The 20,863-nt window shown below is 45.5% G+C and overlaps 1 protein-coding gene across 4 annotated transcripts in view; it reads right to left on the bottom strand.

The window, feature by feature from the left end:
- LOC126577414 (tetraspanin-9-like) overlaps positions 1-20,863 on the bottom strand; it is a 44,853-nt gene that overhangs the window by 3,084 nt on the left and 20,906 nt on the right. The window contains exon 1 of one of the 4 annotated variants that reach the window (XM_050239026.1): positions 10,212-10,309. The exons of 1 other annotated variant lie outside the window; for it this stretch is intronic. The gene's annotated coding sequence lies outside the window, so the exon portion shown is untranslated. Of the gene's footprint in view, positions 1-8,898; positions 9,145-9,928; positions 10,135-10,211; positions 10,310-20,863 lie in introns of those variants that run through there. 2 more of the 4 variants (XM_050239027.1, XM_050239029.1) reach the window with 2 other exon arrangements.

Consider the following 20,863-nt stretch of genomic DNA (forward strand, 5'->3'; position numbering starts at 1 on the left):
TGAAAACCGCCCGTCCCCTACTCCACACGCACTCGTCGCCGCTACCTTGCGCTACCTCCCCTGGAATGCTTTCGCTTTTGACTTCGACTTTGATCAGACGAGTGCGCCAGAGAGCCGCGTCGTCGTCGTCGTCGTCGTGGTGTCGTCTGTGATGGATCTGGACGTGCTACCTAGCAGTTTGAGTGCAATATTGCGCAACCGTACCGGCAATCAATAGCGGGCACCACCAAGCGATCCTCCCCCGGGAGTATCGGTTATGCCTGGCGCGCCATCTTCTGTCGCCTCCTGTTTGGCGGCGAAAGCATGTTCCGCCATGCCGTGCCGTGCCGTGGTGTCGCCTGAACGTCGAGGTGAGTTACGACACCGGTCTGAGGGCGGCATGTCTCGAGATGAGCGGTACAAAGCGTGAGGTCGCCTTTAGGTGCATGCATGCTGGAGAGGCGCAATTAGTGTGTCGTGCTGAAGGGTTTGACAAAAACGAACCTACTAACGTCCAACAAACAAACACCGCTAATGAGGATTCTATTTGTAAGAAGAGTACCGTAGCAGAGCAGTGATTGCGCAACTGTGCTTCGCGCGATCGTGCAAGCCAGCGACAGTTCTGGAAACAAACTTTTTGAATCTGCACCATGCTGTCCATCATTTGAAGTAGCTTATCAATAACTCTCTCTTTCTCTCGCTCGCTCGATGCAGAGTGCATAAATGCATACATAATGCGTCATCATTATGCTCACGCCAAGCCAGCCGCATAATCACAACACTCGCCAGATCAAACAGACGTCGTCATCAAACCGGTCACGGAGGACGTGCGATCATCCAATCGAATGCGCGCTCCTAAACGGCGGTCTGCACGGCCAGATAGCACGCAATTAGAGAGGGAATGGTCGCCGCCAGACATTCGAAATCGATCGACTTCACACCGGCGTGCGAGACGCGACGTAGTTAGTGAATCTTCTAATCCGTATGCTAATCATCTCATAACCCGGCACGATAACACGATGCATCGTGCCGACAGCAAAACTCAAAACAAACATACAGAAAACTTGTCTCCGAACGGTGTGGGCTGTCTGGTGCCAGAAGTAGTGATAAATTGATGTTGATAAGCGGCACTTTTGTGCGCTAGTTCCACGAGAAGTTGCTTTTGTTTCTCTCTTTTTCCCGTACTTCAAATGTTAACCTGTTTGAGCGACATTCCTGTAACCTCGCATTAGTCGCAGGTCGGAAAGTTGTGAAGGTAGCGATAGAGAATCATTCTGCTACCTAGAGGGCATTAGCATTAACTTCAGGATCGTGATCGCCAGAACGTGATCTGTGTGTGACACGTCATAAGCTAGGAATGTTGCTCCTATCTCGAGGATCGCGAGTGAGCTCATGACTCAACTTCTGGTTGAAATTAAGCACCCAGACACCGAGACAGCATTGCGAATGTCGTCAAACGATTGCCTAAGGTCCGCACTGGGGATCAAAATCGCCCGAAAAGGGCGAACACCATCCCACTAGCCACAGTGACCGCAATCAACCCGCTTGGAATCATCGAACTTTCCACCTTTTTTTCGCTCCACGCGAGTACACCGAGACGGGGCGCACATACCGGCGGACCCAGATTGCACCACAATGTTGTTGCCTCTTGACATAAACAGGGTAACAGGGCAGGCCCGTAAAGCGACCCGACGACGAGGGCCCGAAATTGCTTTTTTGCGCTCTAGCTAGCTTGCGAGCTAGAGAAGTGCGGCCGCCCCTGGGCCCCGAGAGTCTGGTGAATATTGTTGTCGCAACATTGCGCAACGCGCGATGGCGATGATGGACCACGTTCGTTGAGAGCTTTTTGCGATGCGGTGCGGTCTGTGGTCCTGTGGTCGGTACGGTGTAGCGCAATTGCAAAGCAACGAGCGCACATTCAGTAGGGGCGGTATGTGAGGCCACGGAACACCTTTGGAGTATGTGGGAATTGTACACTATCATCAGAGCTGAGCTGGAGCTGAGAGAGAGTCCGCAATTTATCCGCGACATTACTCAGCAGGAATGCACTGGACAGACCAAAGTTTATTGAGAAGGTAAACCGCGGGTAAGCATTAATCGGAAAAAGGATTTCCTTCGTCGCTTGTTCGTTTAATTGAAAGCAAATTGATTGATTACCTCTCTATAAAGTAATTGAGTTATTATGACCACCTTCTTTATTGAAGCAGTTGGTCTTCGATTGAAACTTATTTCGATTGGAATGAACGTTTATTCATTTGTGTTTATGGCTTTAGGATTTTTAATGCAATTATAGGATGCTCGTGCTTAATTGGTTGCAATTTATTATCTGTATGCAAGCATTTCATATGTGAAAGAATAATGAGAGAAGTCTGTAACATTTACTACTCACTAATTCTTTGTTGACTTACTAATGTCTAGGTAGAAAAATGTAAGACAACCAGTATTTTCCCATGGAAAGGGCTATTTCTCAAAGATTTTCTGCTACTTTGGCAACAGTCAAAAACATCAGAACTTGGAAGGTGTAGAAGTTCCCGAACCTTACTAACGATATGCTCAATTTTTTCAAAGCATTCCAACGTCTTTTGGTGTTAAGATCATAGCCAGTTGATATAAAACTGTAAAAAGGGTCACAGCATGTCTTCTAAAGTGTGTTTCTCGCATAAATCTAAACCCCCTAGCTATAACGTAGATCACTCTTGCACCTAGCATCGATGGAACAGATATCGGAATTCACTGGAAAGTGACTCCAACATCGGAGAGAACATAAGTTATTCGCGTACACCAGCATCATGATTATACGATTTTCAGCTGCACAGTTTAAGCTTCTCGAATCTAGAAGATCAATAAGCTCAACATTCAAATAACATTCATCAAAGGCCCAGGAATCCCTGGTCTAGGGATTTTGGGCCAAAGCAGAAAAAAGCAGACCTAATCCTATCATTAGATCGATCCCGCATTCATGGTCGGCGCATTATCAATTGGCTGATAGCTCATAAACTCTAAAGGACACTGGAATCCCGTCGGTCTTCCTGAGAACCCTTCCAAGAATTACAAGAACCGTAACAGGAACCGGTATTTATAACGATGACCCATGATGACGAGGACCCATGGACCCACCGCTTTTGGAAATTCCTCCACAAACTAGGTGTCCGGTACGATCGTTACGAATGATCGCCAACACTAACGGATCGGGATGCGGCCAATTCACTGCCTCATTAGCATCTCATTAGCATACGGCGTCCGTGAAGGAACTGGACCAAAAGAGAACCCGAACACCCAGTTGTCAACCATTCCTGTGCTGTGCCTCTTTGTATCATTAGTTAGCGAAGCAATTCCAGACGACAAAATGCGGCTGAGAAGAATGTGAGAAGAAAGCCCTCTGGCGACCCATAGCCAATTTCCGCAAGTCATTGAGGTCACTATCCTAGATAAGGATCCATCGATGGAGTGGTCTCTATTCGAAGTCCGTTTGCCAAACAGCACCTAGACACGCGACGCGGTGACTGACCTGCCCCTGGTCCAATGTCTGATGAGGCGAGTTCGGTGGACATTAAAAAAACTGTCAACCCACAGTACTCTAATCCCAATGGTTGCTCATTTGTCTCATAATGTTTGTTGCAACGTCTATGCAATGCTCGGAACTGTTGCTCGATCTCCATCACTCACTGCACGTACCATCATCAGCTACGCTCGCTTTTGCTGTTTGTTTGCCCTTCCGGAAGCTTCACCTGGGTGACAGTTAATCATTAGGTCTGATAGGGGTGTTTCGTGCCAACCATTATGGCACGTGTCAATGTACGCTCCCGGGTACTATCCAGGAAGTTCATTGTGCACAGCCGCATGGCGACCGTCTGGTATGGCAGCCTTGCTTCCGGGGTTCTGACACGGTGGCCACGCGAGAGTTTTATTGATTTTAAATGTGCCACATCAAATTGATGGCACGTGACCGCGCGATGCCGGATGACGATTGCCGCATGATGAACGAAAAAGAAACTTAGAACGACGCGGCTGCGAGTTCTGTGAGCTCAGCCAGTAATTAGTGTGCTTATTGTGTAAATGTGATAAATCAGGGGAGAATAGAATTAGATGCTTTGTGGTAGTAATGTGGCATTAATTAGCTATTTTTTTAAAATCTGTATAATTTGGAGTAAGCACACGTAAGTGCAAGAGTGTTTCATTTCGAATCTTTTAACCAACGATAACTCGAGAGAGTTTCAGACGATAAAATAATGATCACGATGTGATTTGAATAATAATTTTGTATTATTTAATAATTATTAATGAATTTGTTTATTTCATTGCTCCTCATAATTTTTTGAATAACTTTTAAGCCCTCTCGATAGACCTTTTAATGGACCATGTAATTTCTTTAGCATGATGCACCCGATGTTATCATTTGTGAGGTCTACGTTCTTAATGTCATACGTTCGTATGCGACAACAAACGATAGCAGATCAACCAAAGACTTTATGTAAGACAAAATGCATTTTTGAATAGGGAATAGAATCATTCTAGATCAATTGCTTTCTTGAAATTTACGTCAAAAAGATAGCTGATGTTTCCTTAAATAAAGGATCATCTAGATTCTAATTTAAACGCTCTTTGCCATAAAAAAAACACTCAAATAATTATATAAAACCTATTATTCGTTTTTTTGCGAACAAAGCGCATTGTATTAGGAAGTCCCTTTTCATCGAAAGGCTACCCCTTTACACAAACTGCACTGTCAACCCTGATCTTGCGTGCACCAGGGCCTTGAACTTCCCTTCGATGTCCTACTCCTGCTCCGCCACCAGCTTTAATTTCCTTAAAACACCTGTTTCCCTTCGCATGACTAGGCAACGTTTCACAATTCCCTCACGAGCTCACGAGAACTCACCCCTGTTTCCTTGCGGTTGCCGAAGGCCGTAGTTCCGTAGCAGAAATACAAAAAAATGCCCGTAGGGTCCCTCATATCCTGCTCCAACACCTTTAGCGTCCACGTTTGCCACCACGAGCACATGACTTAGTTAATTATGTTTCCTTTAAACGAACGCAACCAACAAAAGAAACGGTGGTTTCGTTTCCCCTATTTTTTGTCCCTTTTTTCGAGCTGTTAATGTAATCATTTATCCACACACCATCCCAGTCCCAGATGTCTCTTATTCCAACGCACAACAAATAACCACCAGTGTGTGGGCTATTTTTTTCGGAATGCTGGATCCGCTGGAAAATTTGTCAATCATTAACATGCACACACTCGGGAAATGTCGGGCGGTCGTGCCTCAAACCGGCTCAAAAATAGTCCAACCGAATCGGTTTGTTGCTTCTCTGTTCTCCCCTACTGTTCCACGCATACGCGGACTCACAACAAAGAGGGACACAATGCGATGTCATAGCAGCAGCAGGGGTCATAGCATAGTTTATGCGTCCAGCGTTGCGCACACCCCCGAAAAAATGAGTTTCTTTGTTTTTAAAGCAGCCACAAAGGAACTGCGGTAGGCCCCTTTTCCTGTCGCCGTTGAAACTTGGCAGTTAGAACACTCTACTCTACTCTATCGATCATTCCTTGGTGTAGGCGTATGCGTGGGAGACACTTTCTACTCCCCTCTAAGCTACCCAAAACGCGCACATGGCGATGTGAATTACGAGCAGCAGAAAACATTTTTCGGAATGATTTACGCTAATCGACAATCGGCTCTGTCGACCGCCCCTTACTGTGATGTGGTTTTGAGATTGAAGCCCTGTCACAGCGTCTGTCCAAACAGTGAGAGCTCTCGCAGGGTGCCACTACTAAAGTGAAAGTCGATTGGAGGGACTTTAGCTTCGAGAAACACATTTACAGATCCTTCGAATTATGAGGTTTGGGGGAAAGCGAAGCAATTTGATCTTTACTTTGCCGCCTGCTCTAGATCACTTCCTACGCACGCGATCGTACGCGGTGACAATGGCAGGTTCGTTACACAACCTTAGGCCACGGTATGGTACACCGTTGCTGATGGACCGCCATCGAATTGAGCTCCAACCAGGATTTGTGCCGAGAATTACAATGAACCCTGGTACAACTGGTTCCGTATGTTACCCCCTTTTTTTAATGATTTCAAGCACTTCGACAAGCGACAATCCTCGAAATGACCTGCCGGCGAAAGCGTTGCACAGCAAACGCCTTCCTTCGCGACGCCTTCACAGCTCAGGAAGGTGTCGGGTCCGAGTGGCTCTGATCATTGTCACCCCAAAGTTGAAACCCAGCCCCACCCACACTGTTGACCGATAGTTGCGCGGGATTTGGATTTATAAATAAAGCCATTCCAAAGGTGGGTATTAGAGGCCCACCCACCCAAAAGGGGGAAAACGAAAAAGATCCAATCCTGCTGTTCGTGGAGGTGAAGCTGGTGATAAAAACGCCCACACGTTTCACCACGAACACGATATTTCTGGTGTTTATAGCTCACGTTCTCCACTGGGCGCGCGCGATCACTTTTGATGTGTTGTCGTTGGTGGCATACGGCAATGCGTTCTCAACATCAGCATCATAGCATAAAGGCCCGGTGCGACATCATTTTGAAGGGGGGGAAGAGAGCTGAACAACAACGATAAGCTGACAAATTTATGACCTTCAAATCGTCCGACCGGAAGTCGTTTGAATTGTTGACGAAGAGCGGTACTTCAGAGCGCCACAGGCGATGAGGAGCAAAGTGGACTACTGTCGGTCTTTGATGTTCGATAAATTTAAATTGCGACGTAAATGTGGCAGCCATACGGCAGCAGCAACAGCAGCAGTAGTAAGGTGATTTAGGTTTATTTATAAGCTGTTGTTGGAGAATTGATGAGGCACTTTTGTGACAGTGCTCAACACAAACATTACGTCTTTGGACAACCGAGCTGTGGACCTCTCTCGCAAAAATAAATTGATAGTGTTCAAGATTAGAACACTATTCACTGCGTCTAAACTGCAATTTCCATAAGATTGTCTAGCTTTTTGTGTGGTCTGAATAATGTCTAGCATGGAATAATAATTATAAATTATAGCAATAAATTAGTTCAATAATTCGACAGTTTTCTATACTTGTAGGCCACTAGTTTTAAACTGTTCTAACGAATATAGACATTTATCACACTATGATTACCTTGTAGACACACGTTTTACGAAGAATATTAGATTCATTCTTCTGAATTACTTAGAGAAATGTAAGAAAATATCTCCTTTTCACATCTAAACGAAACAAATGTTTAAATTGGTAATGCTTCCACCTTTCAATCTATGAATCTGATCAATAGGTACAAACAGCAATAGAAGCATTTCCGCGTAATTTTACAAATGCATTCCTCAATTCCAGTATTGCCAACCTCGCAAAAATTCGCAACTAATCTGGCGATACATAAGATTAATCCTCCGACAGTTGCTACAAATCATCACAATCTCCCGGCGCCCGCAAGATACACGCCACGATAGCCGCGTCGCGTCAATTAGCAATTTTTTAAAATTAATATATTATCTAATCATCCCGATCAGCGGAAGCCACCACGGAGCACGAAGCGTTAAATTACGACAAAAGGCCTGGGCCTGAACCTGGGGCATGACCATCAGATCAGGTGGCACGAAAACAGACCCATAACGCAGATGAGATATTCAGCGGCCGCTCCAACCTTGCGCTAATGTGTTTTGCATTGTGCGAAAATGATGAGCACACGGTGGTGGTGGTGGCGGATGGCACTATTCACTCCTTTTCGCTAGATCGCTGCAAGATCACCGCGATCTATCTTGTGGTACGCGGTGGAAGCACCTTGGATTTCTTGGCTTCAATTTGAATCGCGGCCCCCTTGGTTGGTTGCGGGTTGGTGCTGCGGTGCGGTGGCTACAGCACTTTCGAAAAACCTTCCAGCCACCGATTCTGATTAGGGTCAATGCCACCAGCAGCTTCGTCACGGCGTTTGCGTTCTAAGAAACATGGCGGCATTCTAAGGCACACTCGAGCGCGTGGTGGTGGAGTTGGCCGCGAGTAAACACATTCTGTTCAAACATCGTCAGCGTCACTTTATCTCGCTGAAGCTGGAGAGAAGCTCGCGAGTTCTCGAGCCACCGCGGGTCGCGGTCGTTCCTCCGCCTTCTCTTGCCTACCTAGCCTCAGCCATGCATGCGATTGAAGGATTGGTTGTTTTACCGGAATGGAATGCCGGACTTAAAAACGTATTGCTTAACCGCGTTGCGATAAATGAGTTGTTTCCGGGAGAGAAGTGAGCATCCTCTTGAACAGCCAGACCACCATCGAAGGACAAAGCACGGAACTTTGTAATTACGAAAAAAGCCACACAAAAAAACCTCAAAAATTCAACCACAAAACGGAAGGATGAGGCCACGGAGGCCATTGGAGAGACCAACCGACCGAAATCGATTGTGTTTTTAGTTGGCTTCAAAACGAGACATTGAGGCTGTGGCGATCATGCGATCGTGATCGCGATTCGTATTTTAAAAACCAAGTTCCTGTCTCTCAACTGCCATTCATTCAGAGGTCATTCGCGGGCCTCCAAGCCAAGCCATTTCCGTTCCGTCCCGATCCATTCTGTCCCCGTGTTCGCGTCGCGACCATGAACGGGTGCGCTCGTGATTGCTCGCTGATGCTGCGCTCAGCGCTGTTTGCACTCTACTTGACTCCAAGGTGCAGCCGATCGCCACCTTCCCCTGTGAGGCAGCGAGAGTGACTTCAATGGCCGCGTAGAAAGGGAACGCGCGGCTGAGAAGCTGAGAAGGGAACGTGTGAGCTGGGAGGCAGGCTGGTAACACGGTGGCCAACATTCACAGACCGCAACAAGATGGCAGTTCGGGGGATGGGGTGTGGAGTAGGTGGCCGCGCGGTGTGGGCATCCCAGCCAGCAAAGGCAGCCGAAAGGAAGGGTTGTGTTGTGAAAACAAGTTTCTGAACCATGACCGCTCACCCATACCGTGGCATGCGCTGGCGATCTTCTTGCTGCCAATCGTTAGCAGCTCTCAAGATCCCTCGCTCCACGATCGCTCACCACACGCACACCACTGTAAAGTGACGCGCTTTTTTTTTGGCGTCGCTTGCCCGCCATTTATGCTAACGGCCGGCTCCGTACTGGCCAAGATGCGATGCGACCAGAACCGACGATGATGCCAAAAGCGATCACTGCTCGAGTGATGTCGATGCCTTCGTCGCTTCAGCAGTTTCGTACCATGCACAGGGTGTGTCGTGTGATCACCGATTTGTCCCGTGTTTCATCTTATGCAACGGATTCTGCCTTCCATCACCCCACCGGCGGGGAGAAAAGTCCATAACAGTTGTGAATGGCAGCGAGCGAAGAGAAGCGAGTTTTGGATTTGATGGAAAGCAGCAGTTCCTCACGCACTGATCGCGGCACCATCCAGAGGCGCGCCAGCGAAAGGCAGGCCCTTTTTTGGGGGTTTCCGGAGCGCACGGCTTTTCTCCCTCTTTTCTTCTTCTCCTCGCTTAACGATCGATGCTACTCGATGCGGAGGCCGGTTTTTTTTTTTTTTTTTGTTGGTGGAGCCATTTCAAACTCCATATCACATTCTCTTCACATCCACATCGAGCATAAAATATGCCTTTCACAAAACAAGTAGCACCAAAGTAGGAGCAGCAGCAGCATCATTAATCGTGGGTTGCCGGTGCTACCATCAAGCCATTACACCAGAATTCATTTCGTTCAATGCTCTGGTGGTGGTCACTCGCGAGCAGCACTTCGCATTCTATCCGTCTTCTTGTTGGCACACCAACTAGCACAGTATCGAATGGCTTAACCAACGTTGAATTACAAGCGTCAAAAAGACACTTGAATAAGAGATTCTTTCCTGCGCACCACTACCACAAAGCTCTATGATGCTGCGAGACGGTTTTTTTGTGGTTTTCGTTGACGCTTAACTGAACGGATTAAGGTGACGCCAGGGTAACTACACTAAGAACGATTGCAGCACAAGCACACAGACACAAACCAAACGAATTGAAACGAATTGGCCGACGACGATCGTCAGGCAGAGGCAGGTGGGCAGTGGGCTATTGCACAATCAAGCGAGGCACGCGAGTTGGCGTTTTCGATGGAGCACAACACCACGTGAATCCACGACACCAACGCCTTTGAGTGTAGACATAGAAAATGCAAAACAAAACGATCACCGCCAACCGCCAAAGCACGCTCAACGCTTCAAACACCAAACGATCCAGTAGTAGTAACAGCGGACACCTTGAAGCACACCGATCGGTACTTGCAATACTAACCTCTAACACCGAGGGAAAGAGACACGGAGAGACGGAGAGACTGAGAGAGGGATCGAGTAAAAGGAGAAGTAGACTCCAAAAACGTGACCACGCACCACGACGGCTTGCGAGAAACTAAAAGCGCGCCGAGAGCGGCACCATCGTTGGGCCGTCGTTCCACCGCCGTTCGTGCGGCAGTGGATGGATAATATGAATATCGAATTACGCGTTGCTGAGTCGTGCTCTGTGAGATAAGTCAGATATTTGCTATACCATTGACGATCGCTGTTCTATTTCTGGTGATCAATTCGAGGATTAGAGAGTCTTTTTTTGCTATTGAGGTCTCAGTTTATCATGATGATCTTGTTTAGGAATCATGTGAAGGGAGAAAAAAGTGTCATCCTAAAACAGCTCAAAAGTTGCTTTTAATTTAAAGGCGAGTTCAATATTTCAATGAATTTCAACGCAAGAGTTGCATTAAAAAAAAAACGCACGTCCCTGAAAGTAATGCCATGACATAATAAAAATTAATCACCGTGATCGATATAACGGTTGTACAAATCGTAATCACCACCGGAAAACTTTCAAAACTTCTGTACTTACTGCCTTCGAGAAACTATCGATTTATATCAATTGTTATCTTCCTCTGCTTTGATAGCAAATTTGGATTTCGTTTCTGGTGGCGTGTTGTTTGATACTTCCTTCCATGTTTCATGATGATTTGTGGGCCTTTGACGACGATAGGAAAGCTACTTTGACATCGCAGACATTTTCCTGGAGATCCTGACCATGTGGATCCTTGTTAGAGTAAATCCTGTTTATTTATTTATATAAAAAAAATATGGGTTCGCAAGCCACGCGAGTATCGAGCCATGTTTGGCGATTTTGCGAAACTCTGCATCGTTGACCTTTTTGTTTCAATTGATGTAAAACTGGCAGAGAATAGTGTTGAAAGGATGGGGGAATGAAGGCAAAACGACTACTTCATTCCACCCTACCCGATGGTGTTACGGCAACAATAAATTAAAAAAGTAATTTTAAATTTTCAAACAGCTGATTCGAACATTTGCCGGTAGAGAGCGCTTTTTTTGGAACAACGCGCGAATCTCCGGTCAAAAATGAAAATGAAAAATCGGAAATTATCAGTGTTAATTTCATTTTTATTTTCCCATTTTTCGCTAAAAATTACCCTTTCCCTTTCATGAGTATTCTTCAAAAGATTCACATTAATCGAAAGAGAAACTACGAAAATGTGTTTTATCTAAATCGTCTTGCTAAAATTATTATGCGATGTGCGTTAAGAGCCCTTAAATTCCGTAAATTATCAAACGAGGCAGTTTCATAATATCAGCCTCTCGTCAAGCATCATTGCAAAATACCATATTATTAGATTACCGAAACACTAGGTCACCGATCTCAACCGATACCTCTCGGACCAGGTCATGATTCTCCATCCACAATTCCCGCTACCGACCGTTCCATGATCATGAGGGCCATATCATCGTTAAAGGTAACAACCGAAATCTCGTTCCCGAAACGTCCCGAAATCGATTCTATGGCGATTGCCTTATCGATTTGCCTTACGCAAAATGAAATAGAACCTCGGTCCAATTGTTCTTTTGTGAGCTTCTTCATTTGTGTACGTTTATCAGAGGAAAACATGAAACAACATGCTGTGAAAATCGGACTATATGATTCTAAGTTGACCCTACATAGATGCATTCCTCCCATAACACATGTCCTATTCATTCCAATTGGTCCAGCACACGTTGGAGTTGTCGGGAGAAAGAAAAGGAGACAACAAGCTGCTGTGACGCCAGCCATCTGAAAATGCTACTGCAAGAGTAGTTGTTGCTAACCACAAAAAAAATATTATCTAAAACACATTTGACGAACACTAGGTAGCAAGGCAAGTAACATCATTACGTTTCGTGCCACCCCCGATACCGACCCCGACTTAACGGCGCTCCAAACTGCTGTTGCATATTGGGGTAGCTCCACGTGCACCGCCACTCTGGTAGCCTTTTGCTAACGCTTCCAATGATAAAATGAAACTGTTCCCTCGGCGGAGGGCCGCCAGAACAAAAACGAGTGACAACAATGTTCCAATCTTTTCGGGTTCCAAGAATTAAAACCGACAAGCTGCAACCAATGTAATAGATGCTGTTCCGATATCACTTTTTTATCTTTTTGGTGTTGCCAAACACTGGCCGACCGGGGGGGGCGTGTAAGTTGGTTTTATGAAGCGTCTTATCACACACTTCGCGGGAATCGACCAAAGTCAATTACGGCATATACTTTCTACCTTGCACGAACGGTCATCGCATCGCACAGTTGGCATCGATCAGATCAGATCACAATCAGGCCGTGCTTGGAAAGAGAGAGTTACTTGATAACGACACCAGCGGCAAATATTCCTGACCAGTTTCTTGCCTTTAAAATGCTTACAAGGTCACTGGTTAAAACCTCAAATTGATCTGAATGGGAACGGTATTAGCATGATGTCGTATCTCGTCGGGAGCGTGGGAATACTGCAGTTCCTCCTTGCTTTTATCCATCCTTCCTGGCTTTGCCTTTTCCTGCTGGCGAAGAAGTATCGTGTCGCTGTATCGTCTCGCCAGCACCAAACCATATCTCCGCGATGATTTATGGGCTTCAAATAGCATGGCAAAGGGCCGGAGAATGGCGCTGCTAAGCGATGTTGTTTGATGCGATTCGCGATCAACGATCCATGTCAACGCAAAACGTTAGTCATGCAAATGCATCTCCTCGCTGGTGCTGCCAGCTCATCTGGTATTTGGATGTTTTTTTTCGCCGACAAAAAACCCCACCAGAAACCCTCGTGACGTTAGACGAAGGGGTTTGATCCTCTCCAGCGGGAAAGAAAAAACACCACAAGCTGTACCAGCTGCGGCATTGTTGCAGGGTGGCGATTTTCCCGATCGTGGAAACTACGGAGCCTCGATGCACCGTCTCTGGATCACACACTGTGAGCATGATTAATTGCATCAAGATGGATGGATGCAAGCGATGGTTTGCAATGAAGCGTAGCCCTCCCCATAGGCTCTTGGGAAAATCGAGTTCTAAAAACGAATAATGCAATAGCGCACTCCTTGGTGGAATCGAGATCGTCGCTAGGCTACATCACATACCTAATACCAAAGGACCAAAGGACACACAACGGAAGCTATCAGCCAACATGTTGCGTAATGATTCGACTGTTTTTTTGGGGGAGCGGCTTAGTCTTCTTTACACGTGCCTGACGGTATCAACCAAACCGATATGATAACAATCGGGCCCCATCGGAGCGAGACACACCTCCAAAGATAACATTCAACCTCATTGGCCTACATGGCACTCGCGTGTGACTCGCGAACTGCCTTCAAATCCTTCGAAGGTCGATGGAATGTTAATTGTTCTCTACTGCCCGTTCCTTATCACCGCCGTCCAGAGCAAGTCCGCCAAAAAAAATCCCCTTACTCCCGGATTTTATTATTCGCAGCGAATGCGTTCATCGATCCTTTCTTCTATCGCAGTAATGATTGGCTCAATACAATCGCTCACCAGTGACGTCATCGCGGTGCACGCGCGCCGGTTGCGCCCGGGGAGCTAAGATAAGTCAGCCCCAATCGCACTTTCTTGCAAAAGGTGATAGAAGGAAAGTGACAGCTTTATCGGAATGCCTTTTGGACCGTGATAAAAGCCCAGCCCAGAAACGGTGGAGGCCCGTCAGCCTCATCGGTCGAGTCGAGCGATCTGTGCGAAGTAAGTAGTTGATCGTCAGCGAATGCAGTGGATGGGTGCCAGTGAAATTGTTGGATTGGTATTGAATGGTAAATTTTGGTTCAGTTCAACTTCAGCCCTTTGTTTGACGACCTCATACGAACAAGTGAGTAAGTGATTTTGAATTACCAATAAGACTACAATGTTAGGCTTGAATGATCGACAACACGGAACATGCTAGACATCCAGTTTAAGAAATGACCTCAGACAGATTGTGAATGTCTTTTCCCTTGTTGGAGTCAGATTTGATCGTATTGAATTTCCACTTGTAGAGTAATGTTCAATCATGACGGTATGCAACAAATTGTTATGACAATATTCGATGATAACATGCATGCGTTTTTTTTTTCATTGCAAACGTGCAAGTGTTGCCATCGGAAGATATTTTTTAGATAAAACTAATGGTTTAAATATTAAACTGTTTATTACGATTTGATTAGGTGAAGTGGTACTTGTTCGTGTGTTTTCGATCGACATTCTAAAACATTGAACAGCTTTTACGTAAAAACGACAACTTTATCGTGAAAATTTCAATAGATAACCCTAGCTTATTGATAAAAAAGTGGGTTGATAAAATGCTCTTTCGCAAAGCTTTCATAGAACAAAACGTTTTTTTTTAAGATGGGATCGCCTAATACACATTCTACTAATCCTTATACCGTTGCTTTAAGCTTATCTTTCCTACTACTACTTATTCTGCTACTTCTATTACTCATGCTCCAGTGGTGGCTAACGGGCACCCATTCAGGACTCAGACCAACCGAATTTAAACATGGCATATTGGTATCATCTGAATATTCTTTCATTGACAGTGAGATCAGTATAATAAATCTCACAATAACCTTATTTAGATTTTTAAATTCTACATTAATTTTAATTCGAGAAAAACATATAAAATTACAATGCGGATCGGACTCTTGAATCAATCCCAAGGAGAGCGAGACAGGCTGTTAAACTCTTGTTATTTCCGCAATTTGTCAATCAAATTTTAATCGGAATAAAGCTTGTTTACAAACGTTACTTCATTTATTATTACTCGCGCAAGAATCAATTACTAGCAAAGTTACCATTTCATTATCGTAAGCAAACATTCCTAGGAGAGCAAACATTCCACGAGTCCCAAAAAAACATGCTATTTTTCCTAAACAATGCTGAAATTATCAACCAATGGATCGAAACCAGGTCAACTGGTCAATCAATAAAGGATGGAATTATAATTTATAGCATTCTCGAAACGGTCTGCGCACACAGAACAAGCCCGCTATCACAACCTAGACGATCCAATCATTTGCTTACTTGTTTGCTTATCACAAACTGCTTTGCACCGCTCTGATATGCAGCACAGCACTTAATGACCGGATTTATGATCCCTTCATGATAATCCCATGCTGTATACATTCCAGCACCGGTCATTACCTGGTGTAGCATTCGCGAAGCAATCTAAAATCGATTGATAATTCAATGCGTTAAAAGACCCCTTGGTGGGAAAGGTAAAAGCAATCAAGGAACCCACGATTGCCAGCCCGTCTACTCCGTGCTCGTTGTACTTCGATACAGGAACTAATGACTTGAGGTGGAGTACACCGTTTCTTCCTGACCCTTCTTCCTTTTCAAACTTTGACCGATATGATATCAAACCATTCAAACGCCAAATCGACTATCCGGTTCGAGCTCCCCACTCCCTCTCTCTCTCTCTCTCTCTCTCTCTCTCTCTCTCTCTCTCTCTCTCTCTCTCTCTCTCTCTCTGCCTGTTAGCCGTGGTATGTAACAGTGCAAAAATAGATCATAAACCAGCGTCACACTGTGGCGCACTGGCCAGACTGGCTGATTAGCATCAGTGACACTGATAACGAGCTCGGCCTCGGGGTTCCACAGTCACCGGCGATTTAGTGGCGGGGATTCATGCAACAAATCCGCCCCTAAAGCTGCCCAGCTAACAAGCCGTTCGGCCTGTTATCTAAACGTGCCCTCCATCTACTGCACACGCTCACTGACGCGCCTTTTCGGTGACCAAAGGGAAGGGAAGGTATAATCTGTACCAAAGTATGAATGAAAACTGTCAACCGCCCCTTCCCGGAGGGATGGATTCATTGATAACTCGTTCATGGTCAGTTCGGAGACGAGGTGGCCCGGAGCGGTGTGTCCGATACCGAGGTCTCGATGACAGGATGTACGTCAAACGGTGTATGGGACGTTTGCGAGCACGTAGGCAACCGCCCATTCGCGAATGACGGCTTGGCGGTGTCAAACGAAAGAAAGAAAGGAAATGAAATGCTTTCGTCCGATTATTTCTTCTCCGATAAAGCCCAAGACCTCTTCATCATCATCATCATCATCATCATCATCATAGTCGTCACAATCATTTCCCGGTTGCGATTGAAACGAATTGATTTTGTTATTTTTGGACATCCGGGCGCAGGGACTGGTAGTGCTTGTTACCAGCAGCAATTGGTTATCATGACAGGAAACTGGTTTAATGAGGTCTTTATGGCTTGTTCTATGAATCGAAACCGTTGGTGCGTTCATATCCGAGACAAGTCTCAAGGACAGATGCATTCCTTGTCGGTTTGGTAGGTCAACCGTACCGAACATCCGGACCACATATATTACTTGCTCCAACAGAGTGACATTACGTGAACGACAATCGCAGCGATCGTGCACCGGAGGCTGGCACATTGAAATCTAATCATTTTGTAGCGAAACAGCACACAACGCGACGACTGCAGTTCGGTTCGCCCCAGTTCCCCGGTGGGACATTGTTGTGCGACGAGATGGCGCTTATCATCTGTAGAACCGAGGGCGGGATGTCGGCATGACCGATGGCTTTCATCTGGCACTCGCTCAGCTGAATTCAGCTTCTGGATATGAGGATCTTGGGGATTCCCCAATCGCCACCGGAACGCTTCCCGGAAAATGCTCGCCTCGATCCCGTGGCTGGTCATGGCGTCAGTCAGTGGTGGATGGTGGAAAAGGTTTACAGTTTAACCCTTCGTGACATCACTGCGAGAGATCACCACCATACTCGGCATGTCCGGAGGGAAACTCACAATCACCAACAGTGTACGGGCGGGAAGAGATGAAGGAGACCTCTTTAGTAAGCACCCCCTTCGGACATGCATGCATCCCATGACATGCAAATGATCTCTGGATGGCGTGTCGACACATCATTAGAAGTGATCATGCCCCGTTCGATTCGTTCTTTTTTTTGCTTTTTTGATGCGGATACTGACACGATTCTGATTACAAATGCAACGATAGCTGGGTGGTGGTGAGTAACTGTTGCCATTTTTAGAGTGCCTTAGCAGGTGCTAGCGATCTTAAAGTGATCGCAGCAGTACCGTGCGAGGAATAGACCGGTGGCTGGATCCGTGACACATTTGGAGCTCGCCTCGGATGTTCTTTCGCCAACCCGCGGGCTTTTCTCGTAATTACACTCGGCATAAATCATTTCACACTCGGCGTCAACACGATAACGCGCATGCTCACGCGCTCGCGAATACTCATCTGGCCGCGCGATGCCAACAGATTACTCGCAGGTGGCTGCCGGTAGTAACATCCAGCAGCATCCAGCAGGTGCGACGAGGAATTCCTTGATTCTTTTAGCGAAGATATTATAACGCAACCTTTTGGATACTTTTTTTTCTCGTTCAATCTGGGCGAGCTCGTATCTTTATTCACCAAATACGGCCCCGCTTCCCTCACTCTCAGCCCCTATCTTCGTAGAACCTTTTGGATACTGACAAAAGTAATTAGCTTAATGTCAAGATCACTCCATTTGAAGTACAAATGAGGCGATCGATCGATTCTGTTTATCTTTTTTGAAGAATTTGATTGATTTAACAGAAACATTTTGGTGTTTCCTAGCTTATCAGAGTAAATGATGACCAATTAAAGTAATTAAATCAATTAAAAATCATTTTTGTAACATCTTCCATCCATCTCAATGCCTTCACCAACCCTTATAGTAATTGTATAGAACCTTGGATTACAATTGATACACCCCCTTAAAGCCATTCTTTCGAAAGCGGCGAAAAAAACCAGGTGCAACATTGCTGCTTCAAAGTTGATAAGTTTCCTCGCAAAGTAAAGCAGAATTACAACCTACACATCTGGTCCACCGCGCCTTTCCATATGGTCGTGATGCTCTGCTTTGATTGCTTCTTTTGCAGACATTTGTGATTAATTTACAAGCAGACACTACACCGTGCACTGGTACACTGGGTGATAAGAGACGGCATTGGACCGCCTTTTTTCCAGATTGAATAAAAAATCTTTCGGTCAGATTCAGACTACAGTCGTTATCAGTTGGAAAGTGTGGCGAGAATTTTCTAGAATTTGACCACAATTGCCCGATTGTTTCCAGTACAAGTGTTTCTGGGAGCATTCTTTGGTGATAAAATTTATGTTTACCTTTCGTGTGGTGTTGGTCCACAAACTATGGACGATATTGGCACAAGTTGGATGAACTTATTATGCAGTTGGACGTTAAGTAACGTCACCAATGAGTCCACTTTATGGCCAAAATCTGGGCAAAATGCGCTTAATCGAACCCGGGGGACCCGAATTGCCGAATCGTATGTCGACGAATGTCGGCAACCACCCCAAAAATCTGTCCTCCCCAAATGCTACCTCTCCTCGCACACAAGACAACTGCTGATGTGGCGCGCCATCACACACGAGCGGCTTAGCAACGCCAAGCTGTAAAATAATAAAGAAAAAGAAACAATCACTACTGCTTCTGCTACAGCGTCAGTGCAAGTGTATGACTGTGTGTAGATGTCTGTGCTTTTAATCGGTTAATTTATTCGCATTTCAAATGGGAGAAAGACCAAGCAACACCCGAAACCACCTACAGGACACTTGCTCACGTACAACCCCCCGTAGGCCACATCATCATAAAAAGTCGCTCCACGTACGCAAAACAACGTCAGAGAGTCAGGGCAAGGCAGAGCTGAGACAGAGAGACAGGGAAAGAGATTTAATAAAATAATTTGCTTTCCCTGCCTTTGCCGATTCCGATGCGTCCCATCATGCCCTTTGCTGTCTCGCATAATCGCGGTCGGTGATCGATCGCGCCGCTACGCGATCCGTGGTGCCATTTGTCAAAGGTCTCGAGACTAATGTCTCGCGGTGGTCCGCATGGCCAAGGCAGGTCGGCAGGCCCCCTATCACAGGCCGACGCTGCGGTGATAAAGGGACATATACAATCGGTACGTTTCAGAACGCTCCCATCTGCCGTCACTCGATGGTCGCATGATCCCAGATACCCCCCCCCAATTCGGTGTTGCCAAGCGGGCACCTCCGATCACGAGCGGTTCCGATCCGCTCCGGACTGCAGAACCGTTTTTTTTTCTCTTGTTTTTTTGCGAAAGGGGTTAAGTGTTCTTTCGTTTCGTCGCTGTGTTCTATGTTTGTTCGGGGCCCAAAATGGACTCCATTAATTCTAGCCGCGGTGACACCGACGGACCGGCGAGATGAGGCAGATGACAGGCTAGCATTCTTTAGGAGTTCTATCTAGCTGGCACAGCTGACGATGGTGATGGCATTTCACTGTATTTTTTCTCTCTCTCTCTCTCTCTCTCTCTCTCTCTCTCTCTCTCTCTCTCTCTCTCTCTCTCTTTTTGATGAATCGGTTGGGATAGCGACAACTCGTGTTCGGTTGAATCAACCGATTGTAACTGATATGGGTGGGTGACAAACAAAACATCAGCATAATGTAGCACTCTAATCGCAAAAGGAACCAACACGCCCGCGGCTTGGACGAATGTTAGCGTAGGTTATTATTCGGTTGGATGCGGGCTAAACTGAGGACGAATTGTGTTGCCAAAAGGATGTGTTTTTCGTTTTGGGGGCCGATGAAAGAATAAATTCAGCAGCCGCCGATCAGTTGGCAATCAGCATTCTGCTGCTTTCAAGGTTCATCTGTTGAAAGGGAGCAATTGTTGGTTTTTTGCAGTGGAAACTTTCCATTGGGCGATACCTGTTGTCTGTTATTCGATGTTTAGGCGAAAAATGGTTAACAGCGACGGCGCGGATGGTTCATTTCACTGTTTTACATATGTCAAGTGGAGAGTTCATGGACTCCATTGTTGGTGATTTTTATTTTTTGGAGGAATTATTGTTAAAAACATATTTTGGGTTTTTCCCGCAAACGCACGTGAAGTAAAACAAAGTTTACTCTGTTTGCTAATCAAATAGGCACACACAATCGGTATGATGTCGAGAAAACACGTTTTTTTTTATTTTAGAACAAGATTTCATAAAAGATTCTTACTTTTCCAGAAGATTCAATTTTTCATTCGAATTCCTTCAGTATCAATATCCTTATTAACAAACCACTCTGTATCTGGGACTGAAAAACTGCGTATTCTTATACACTGCACGACATTAAGTTTGTTTAATTTAATTTTCGGGAATTTTAAAGAAGCGGGACAGGGGACGTCATTGGTTAGACGGCCGATGGAGAATGATAACAAGTAATCATTTTCTAAGCAGTCATTCAATCAAAGACTAATTAAAAAGATTAAACAGTGAATTGTAATCATTTAGAGAAAAAAAAAACAATTTTGTAAACAACAAATCCACTGTTATTGGAAACCAATGCCTGACATTTGCATCTAGTTAAGGAATAAGCCATGAAAATGAATAAAGTCCTCGGCGTACCCTCAATATACTTATCCTATTCAACTACCATTGGAACCGTGGAACCATTCAAATAAACAACGAAAATGAATCAAAGCGCCACGAATCACCGGGCGGGGGAAACAAACAAACATTAATGCACAAAGCAAATGAGTCATGGTCGATTAAAAATAGAATGAACATGTAAGTACCTATAGCCGCGGCAGAACGACGTAAAACAAATTTAATCGAAAAGAGGAAAAAACCCC

The sequence above is a fragment of the Anopheles aquasalis genome, chromosome 3 (assembly GCF_943734665.1).
Source record: "Anopheles aquasalis chromosome 3, idAnoAquaMG_Q_19, whole genome shotgun sequence".
Lineage (NCBI taxonomy): Eukaryota > Metazoa > Arthropoda > Insecta > Diptera > Culicidae > Anopheles > Anopheles aquasalis.